Raw genomic sequence first — 9,667 nt, forward strand, 5'->3', positions numbered from 1 at the left:
GAGCTCTATTTTTAAAACAAGCACAACTTCTTCAAAGAAATTTATAAAAGTCTGAAATTTCTACACAAATAAGAAAATAGTCCCAGTATCAATATCGTTTTAGTCCCACTCAAAATTATGGTCAGGATTGGGAGATATAAGCTTGGAAATTTGCTGGTTTGATTATGCAGCAGAAAAAAATCAGCTTTAAAGTAACAAACTTCAAAACTTTATATCTCCTAATCCAACCATTAAAATTTAACCAAATTTTGTAGAATTGTTCTAAACATCACAGAGATTCAAGAAAAATTAATTTTATCTAATTATGATGGTTAGATCGTTTCCAAAAAGCATCCGAAGATGCTGCTAGAAAATCATATTATGCAAAATTTTGCCAAACTTCAACTTTCAAAACATTTCAATCCCAACCCCATTAGGACTTACCAAATCTTACCATAGTGGCTCCAAACCAACTCCAATTATATCACAACACTTCTTAACATACCAATTCACCACCTCCATAAAGTTCTCAACCCACCACACACAAATTATTATTCATTCTCAAATATTATCATCATAATTCATCACTTACCGTCCTTACCTCTTACCAGCCTCCGGCCCAATATTTCATCAAATCAATATACATAAACTCATAAATGCACAATCATGATTCAATCTCGATATCTTCTATACCATCATCAATTTCATAATTACCATATCAATTTCCTCCATACTAATTAATATCAATCTCATCCATACATTCACTACACATATCGACACATTCAAATATACCATTCAAGCTTATTCCTAGGGGAATCTAACCTAGGAATTCACATCACACCATACGGTACTTAAATGAAACTTAAACCGAACCTCAATAGGCTCACACCCAAACTTGAATTCTCTTCTCCAAGGCCCACAAGCTTAAACCTCCACACCAAAGTTCTACAAGAAAATTGAATATTCCCGTTGTATACCAAAATCACCAAATACACTAACATAACCAATTTCACATATATACATTAACCTAGGGTTCATAAAATTTGATAAACCACAAGGGTTTGAGCATTTCTTACCTTAGCCCATATGAAATAGGGATAGAACTGATGGGAGGATTTATACCGGTTTGGAATTTTACAAAATAATTACGTTGTTAGTATAGTCCAAACCAATAGTCAATCCTCAAATCAAATTAAATTTGATTTTGTCACAAGTACAAACCCCAATAAGAATTAACCGAAGTATTTGAACTCCGGGTCGTCTCACAAGGAATTGCAATGAAATGCTCAATTATTGGCTATGAAGATGCAAGGGGGGTTTGGTTTGGTAATTAAGAAGAAAAATAAATGACAAGAAATTAAACATCAAAAACTAATAAAATAAAGGAAAGAACTCTTGGCTAAGACATGGGAAATTGAGATCACCATCCTTGTCTAAAAACCATACATTGATAATTATGAGAGGCCAACCTATTAAGTCTACCTCCAAAAGCTTTAAGTACGTAATATCTACTCCTAAGCTTGAGGTACGTCAAATGGCTTTGATCACATCAACCCATAAGTCCCAACCTATCTACTAATTAGATTAGTAGTGGGTTGGTGTCAATGAGTATCAAATTGATCACCAAGGGTTCTCAAATCACCAAATCATTGAGACCCAATAACTCAAGGTCACTCAATTTCCTTAGCCTAGGCCAAGAGTAAAGAAAACTACTAAAAAACTAGTGTAAAAATTTTATCAAACACCTAGTATGCAATAAAAGTGAACATCGCAAAATGCTAAAATTAGTGAAACCCATAACTACCACAAGCAAGAAATCAATAATAACAACTAAGATAAGCAATAAAAGAGCATGGAAACATAAAATTGCATTAGAGAAAATTAAGATCCAACAATGGTTCATCAACATAAAAGAGAGCAAAACAAGAAATCAACAAGAGAAACTAAGAAGATTAAGACAATAGAACACTAAAATATGAAAAGAATTAAAACCAAAACAAGAATTGAAAGAGAAAATTGAAAGTGATTAACCTAACTTTACCCTAATTTCTATCCTAAATCTAGAGAGAGGAGAGAGCTTCTCTCTCTAGAATTCTACCCTAAAACATTATGAAAACTCAATTATGACTACTTGGTTTATTCCCCCTTCGATCCTTGGGTTCAATAGCATCATAAATGAGTGGGATTGGGCCCAACATGAGCTACAAATCGCCCCCAACGAGTTGCCCAAAATGGACCCACGCTGATCCATCGGCATGTGCGCGTCATGTGTGTGTACGCGCCCCTATACGTCAGTCAACTATGGCAAATTTTATATCATTTTGAATCTCCAGATGTTAGCTTTCCAACGCAATTAAAACCGCCTCATTTGGACCTCTGTAGCTTAAGCTATGGTCGATTGAGTGCGAAGAGGTTAGGCTTGACAGCTTTGCGGTTCCTTCATTTCTTCATGAGTTCTCCCACATTGCATGCTTTTCTCCTAACTTCTTCCATCCAATACTTGCCTTATGAACCTGAAATCACTCAACAAACATATCAAGGCATCGAATGGAATTAAAGTGAGTTAAATTTATCTATTTTAAGCCTAAAAAGCATGTTTTCACACTTAAGCACAAATCTAGAGAGAATTACAAAACCATGCTATTTCATTGAATAAATGTAAGAAAAGGTGATAAAATCTCCCAAAATAAGCACAAGATAAACCACAAAATTGGGGTTTATCAAGAACCCACTTAGAATCCATGTTAGAGTATTCCTAAACAACCAAAATCACAAGATTTTAATACTAACTACCCAAAAACACGTAACAGTGGAAAAATTCGAAAACTGGATAGAAATGAACAAAATACTCATCACAATACCTACATAGAATCAAAGAGGGCGAGGAGAGCACGCGTGGTTACAAACAGCTCATCGATTGGAGCTCCGTAGCTCAAGTTATGATGGTTTGAAGTTGGTGATGAATAGTAAAAAGGGTTTCTCACCTCTCTTCTCTTCCAATCCGTGTCTCACTCTTAAGGTGGGGAAGAAGGGTTTGTTATGTGCTGAAATAGAGTTTATATAGAGTAAAGTTGGGCCCACTTGGACCCGGTTCACTCCGTTTACCCCGCTGGTCCAACTTTGGCCCAAAACCTTTAAGATTAGAATTTTAAATTGTATTTTAAATACTTTTATCTTCCCAATTTATAATTTCTAATTTTTTAACTTTATTCACTTATAACTGATTTTCTTAGCTGCAGTATCGGACAGATCTCAGTCGGTACCGTCAGTCAAATTCCCAATATGCATTTTTATGCATAAAACTATGTTTTCTAACTCAGAAAAATCCACTGAGTCCAAATATTATATTTAAATTATCAAATTTTTATTGCTAAATTTTCTAACCATGTTTGCTCATATTTTAATTTATTATTTAATTAATTACAGTTTGACTGAGTTTTACATCCTACCCACCTAATAGAAATTTTTGTCCTCGAAAATTCGCTATCAAATCTTCATATAAGCTCTCTCATATTCAACCGACCTCTTACCATTCTTTTACCATTCTTCAACATCATATCTAACACCCTAATCCCGATTCCGACTTAAGCTATATTTATCCGTTATACTCTTAGCTTCTTATATGTTTCTTTCAATAACTAACCAAATGTTATGTTCTTCTCACCCTTCATAAAACTTTCTAAGCTAAAACTACTGATTGATATCATAACTTAAGATTTCTAAACACTTCAAGTTCCTTCAGAATTTCGGCTGAACCTGCCCTATAAATTTGGGTTTACTGCCCTTCACAGTTTCCCTAAAATCAATCTCAGTACACCATTGGCATTTCAATTCAATGTTTACCAAATTTTTCTTTAAATCCAATCATTATACATTTCAATCTAAATTCAAGGTCATCATGATCAAATCATAATACTTATCACTTAAACATGACAGTTGGTATTCACTTGTCACCTAAATCTAATTACACACCAACAATCATTTCCGTATTGATGTACCACTATTTCGTGGTACATTTTAGGCTAAATTGACTGAATTTTATTCATTATTCTCACACTTATGCATATAAATTGCTTGTTTTACATTATCCTTCCTAATTTTGTACTTTGATTGAAAACATACTTCTTTGGCCTTAAATTTGATAATTTTTAATCCTCTCTTATTACCATTCGATGCCATGATATGTGTGTCAAGTGATTTCAGGTTTTCCAGGAAAGGAATGGCTTAGAGGATGGAAAGAAAGCATGCAAAAGTAGAAGGAAACACAAGAAATTGAAGTTTGGAAAAGCTGGTAGCGACGTGCACGCGTGGACGACGCGTACGAGTGGACGACGCATACGCGTGGACGACGCGTACGCGTGATCAGCGCATCAGGCAAGCAACATGTACACGTTGATGGCGCATATGCGTGACCAGGGAATTGTTCAGCGACGCGTACGCGTGGTTGACGCGTATGCATGATGAGCGTCATGTGCTGCAATTACAGAAAACGCTAGAGGCGATTTCTGGGCTGCTTTGGACCCAGTTTTAAGCCCGAAAATACTGATTAGAGACTGCAGAGTGGAGTTGAAATGGGGGAAATCAATCAATCACACATTCATTCACAATTGTTAGGTTTTAGATGTAGTTTTAGGGTTTCTTTTAGCTTTAGTCCTTCTCAATTTTAGATTTCTACTTTGCTTTTATTTAGTTTTCTTCTACTTTTATTTGTTCTAGTACCGTAGTTATCTATTTCTTTTGTTGATAAGTGCATGCATACATACATCAAAGAATAAGAAAATATAGAATTAAGCAAGAAAAAGATCACAATTTTAGAGAGAACAACACACACCAAAACAAAGTATTGGTTGATAAAATGCAACCAATCAAATGGGCTCAAAATCTCACTGGTATTGTGTGTTCGAGCTCTAAAACCATATTCCAAATTAAAATTCTTCAAGAAAGTTCAAAAAATTTTAATTCAAATTAGTAAAATGCTCGAAAAATTTATTGAAAAAGAATTCATTACTTTAACCAAGTAGTACATAAATGCAAGCAACTAACTGACCATGCAATCTATTATGCAATACAACAACTAACTACAAAGAAAATTAAGAATTGGTGTTAAGAAGAAAATAACTAACCCACAGACGTCGGTATCGACCTCCCCACACTTAAAGATTGCACCGTCCTCGGTGCATGCTAAGATGTGCAAGTGGGCGGGTGGCTACAACTAATGCGTTTCTTCAAAAGATTGTGCTCAGGAACTTGTTTGTCCGCCCCGTTTAGATTTTTTCATTTCCCTTCTTGGTGGATGTTCACACCCTGGGTCGAGCTATCCAATCCGGGATGTTCAGTAACAAAGCGACCGACCTCTTTAGGTCAGGCTATCCGACCTCTTCTCAAAGAGCTCGGCCAAATCGACAGGAAAGCCCAAAAAGGGGGCCCAACTTAAGGAATACGACCCAAATCCAAAGGCATCCCAAGCCTACAGAGAGAAGGGCGGTTCCCTTGAAGATAAGCTGACCTCACTCAAAGATAAGATAAGATAAAGATAAAATAACTAACTTATCTTATCTAAGAAGGTCACTCCACACTATTATAAATACACTGGAGCACCCAGGTATAACTCATACTCTGATTCTACTAAAAAACATGCTTAATGCCCATGCTAACTTAAGCATCGGAGTCTCTTGCAGGTACCCCCCACCCTCCGGTGACGAAGGATCAGCAGTGTAGCTAGATCAACAAGTCGGACACGACAGCTCCGGCCGCCACTCACTAGCTGGACATGTAACGACCCAACTTCCAATACGTCATGATCGTACCAAAAGTAAGGCGTTACTGACCTGTTTTCCTTATTAACTATTTACTATTAAGCCTTTAGTTCGATATGGCGATTCAATTTTAGTAAAAATACCAGAAATTTTTGTTTTTATTAATTAAAATCTAATAGCAAACATCACCATGTAATAATAATCACATAATTATTAATAATAGTAATATTATACAAAAGAATTTAAATAAAATTCAGGTACAACTCCTATCCCTCTGCACAAAATAAAAACCTTAAGCAGTAAGGGCAAGGGAATTCTATGAAAGAAACTCAAGTCATAAACTTAACTCGTAAGTAAATTCTAGAATCGCCCGCAGCTTCAAACTGAATCTTCGAACCTGTGTCACTGAAAGGGTGGAAGATTTTGGGGTGAGAACAAACCACACGTTCTCAGTAGGGAATGGGAATGCCGTAAAAGTAACGATTTACATGCAAATAATTAACTCAAGTTTCCAATGCAGTTTTCTTTAACAAACCTTTTCAAAAATTTCTTAAGACTTACTTGAAACCGTTTAAATCCCTTTCTTTAAATCATATTACTTAAATAAAGTCTCAACCGCATTAGCAATTCTTCAGCTACAAATAGCATTCCTCAACCATCACAATAACTAAGTAAATCAGCAACATAAATAATATACTCAAACCTCACTTCACAAATACCATTCCTCAATACTTCACCAAGTTCAAAGCATCAACAAAAATATCTAATCAAACACACAAGCAAGTCACCAAGACAAACAGCACAATCACAAAGAAACAAGACAAGCAATACGATCAAATGCATATGCACAAACAATATGATGCATGTCTGTCCTAAGCAGGCCATGAGCTCACGTGTCGGTTTACACCCTACAGCCCGACATTACCTAGGAACAAGCCCCAGATATGGCTTCCCTTTGTGTCCTTAGTGCATATGTGTCGGTGGTAAGAATACCACTCCTTCGTGACTACCGGCAGTCGGCGCAAAGCCCGACCTCATAATATACGCACAAGGGGAAACAACGATCCTCAGTTCGTGGGCGTCCCCGAGATCAATTCACAAACAAAACAGAGATCTTCAGTTCGTGGGTTATACCCGAGATCAATACACAATAACATAGCGATCTTCAGTTCGTGGGTTATACCCGAGATCAATACACAGCAAACATTGATCAGTTCATGGGCTATACCCAAGATCAACATACAACAATTCATGGGTTATTCCCGTAATCAATGATTATCAGTCCGTGGATTTTTCCCGCATATAAAACAAATAACAATCTATAGGTTTTCCCCGAGATCAATGATCATTCAGTTCGTGGGTACTTCCCGAATTTTACCAATTATCAATTCATGGATTTTCCCCGTAGTTAAACAACGAATAGTTCGTGGAGTTTTCCCGTATTTTATCACTTTTCATTTTCCTTTCTAAAACTCAACAACCCACATATCAATTCGTCATTCTCTTTTTCCCTTTGAGTTCTTAACATTTTTCTTTAAACATTTCTTAACTTTCTCAGGCATTTATCCATAAAAATCTTAACCATCAAGCCGGTCATAATCTCTACTTTAGCAATCTTGACTCAAGCCAACTTTAACACTATTTTTCAGTTTGGTTTTCTATCGGAAGACTCAAGAAAAATCATTTATTTTAAATTCATTAAACACTTTTCAAAACATAGCCTCTCATTAGAAGTAATCAAATAAAACTTAAATAATCATTTTTCAAATCCAAATCTTCTAAAATAACTTCTCAAATAAAACCTCAAATTTTATAAAATTTCGGCAGCACCTCCCCTAAAACTCGGACTTAGCCACCCTTATGGGTTCCCTCTTTCTCAACAAGTCTCCTCCTTTCCTCAACAACTACCAAATAAGAGGTTCTCAAATCAGTCAGAAAATTCACAATTTACAATAGCCAACAGTTCGGTCATAACCCACAATTCCCACATAACCCATCAATTCAACTTTCACCTCATCAATTCGTAACTAACTTTCACTTATCATAGGATTCTTTCAAAATTAAACTCAATAAACTAGTATTCCAAGAAACTTGGTGTTGAGGTAATTTGGTCACAATAAAAACTTGTACCATCTCTCTTAAAATTCTGTTATTGGTTCCTAAGAAAATGCAGAAAAACAGCAGCAAGTAGTAAGTTTGATAAATTCCTTAAAAATCCAGTTTTCACCCAATGCCTTTCAAAATTCACGACCTCAAACAAGACTCTTTTAGCTTTTTATTGAATCAAATTCTAGATTAATACCATGTCATATGAAAAAGTTATGAAGTGAGAAACACAGCCAGGCCTTTTAGAATTCGGTTTCCAAAATCCAGTGAGTTATCCATACTCTTTTCAACATATATACTTGGTTAAATAGGATATTGACATGAAATTTAAAATGAAGATTGTAGACACAGGAAGCTTGAAAATGCCGTTAGTTTCAGCTCAAATACTTACCAGAATTGAAAGTTAAGTGAGTTGGAAGTTGGTGCTTCTGTAGTAAAGAAACAGAATTTTCTGTAGAAACCATCAATCTTCAAAAATTCATTTCTCCCAAAATACTCATCAATAAATTCTGAATTTTTTATGAGATGCTCAAAACACAGTAAAGTTTCATGAAAAAATAGTTTCATTCAAGTATATGACCTGGGATGCTCCCAGAAATTGATTCTTTCTACTGTCATGTATGCAGAAATTCTGCCTTAAGCATTTTCAACAACCTTACTTATCAAAAACCACATTTGAACTTATAACCCTTCCAAAATCACACGTTTAACCTCTTTCCAGTTATTCAAAATTGTCTTCATTGCCAACACAGCCCAAGAACCCAGAATCAATAATTCACACGATGTCAAGTACTTAAGCATCATCAAACCTTTTTTTTTCTACACTATGCCAAGCATAATTTTCCATATACACTCATCATCATTCAAACACACAATAACTCATCAATTCACACCAGCAAGCTCAACAACAAAAGTAACACCATTTATTCTATCCCTTACAACATTCAGTATGCACAATCATCAAATCAATCACCAACTACAGTTATAATTCAACTCAATTCCATCCATATCAGAGAAAACAATGTCAATTACAACTTCAAACACTCACAACAAAGCCCAAAGACATTCACAGCCTTAACCTGCATTCAATAATCCAATTGAAGCACTAACACATCATCAAACTTATTCCAAATTTTACAACCTCAAACCAAGCTTATTTCTATCAATTAGTCTCTTATAACAACAAAACTAATTACATTCACAGCAATAATCAAAACTCAATTCATCAGTTATCCATACCACAGCTTTTCAATAATTAACTCGGCATATTTCAATTTAATAAACTATACTAAATTAATCATTATTCACAACAGCATCTAAATTCAATCACAGCTCAGAATAATCACAACAACTAACTAATTTCAAATGCATTTCAAATCATTCATGTCAATTAAGAAATTCTTAACCATTTGCACTTATCCAAATAACTTTGTAGGCATTCTAAATTAAAAACGTTAAATCCCCTACCTCAGAGTGTCGAAATTTGCAGAATTTAAATGCGACACACCCAGTATTCTAAATCCACAGCAGCAGCGGTAGTTTTGGCATCTCTAATCGACAACAGTGGCACTCTGTCAGGTTCTGACATCCGTTTTGTCCCCTTGGCAGCAAACACAGTGTTCTTGGACAGCTTCAGTAACAATTTCCAGCACTCATTTTGTTTCCTGGGTAGCAACCATGGTGGTTTTGAGTAGCTCCAATGATGGTGGAAAGCTTCAGCATCAGCCAAACAGCAGCAGTAACAATTCAGAGTAGAGCCAGAACAGGGCCACACCAACAATAACAGTTCCAGTAGCGGCGATTGCGTCTTCTCAGATTCCAGAAAC

This window comes from Arachis hypogaea, chromosome 18 (assembly GCF_003086295.3).
Source record: "Arachis hypogaea cultivar Tifrunner chromosome 18, arahy.Tifrunner.gnm2.J5K5, whole genome shotgun sequence".
NCBI classification, from domain to species: Eukaryota; Viridiplantae; Streptophyta; class Magnoliopsida; order Fabales; family Fabaceae; genus Arachis; species Arachis hypogaea.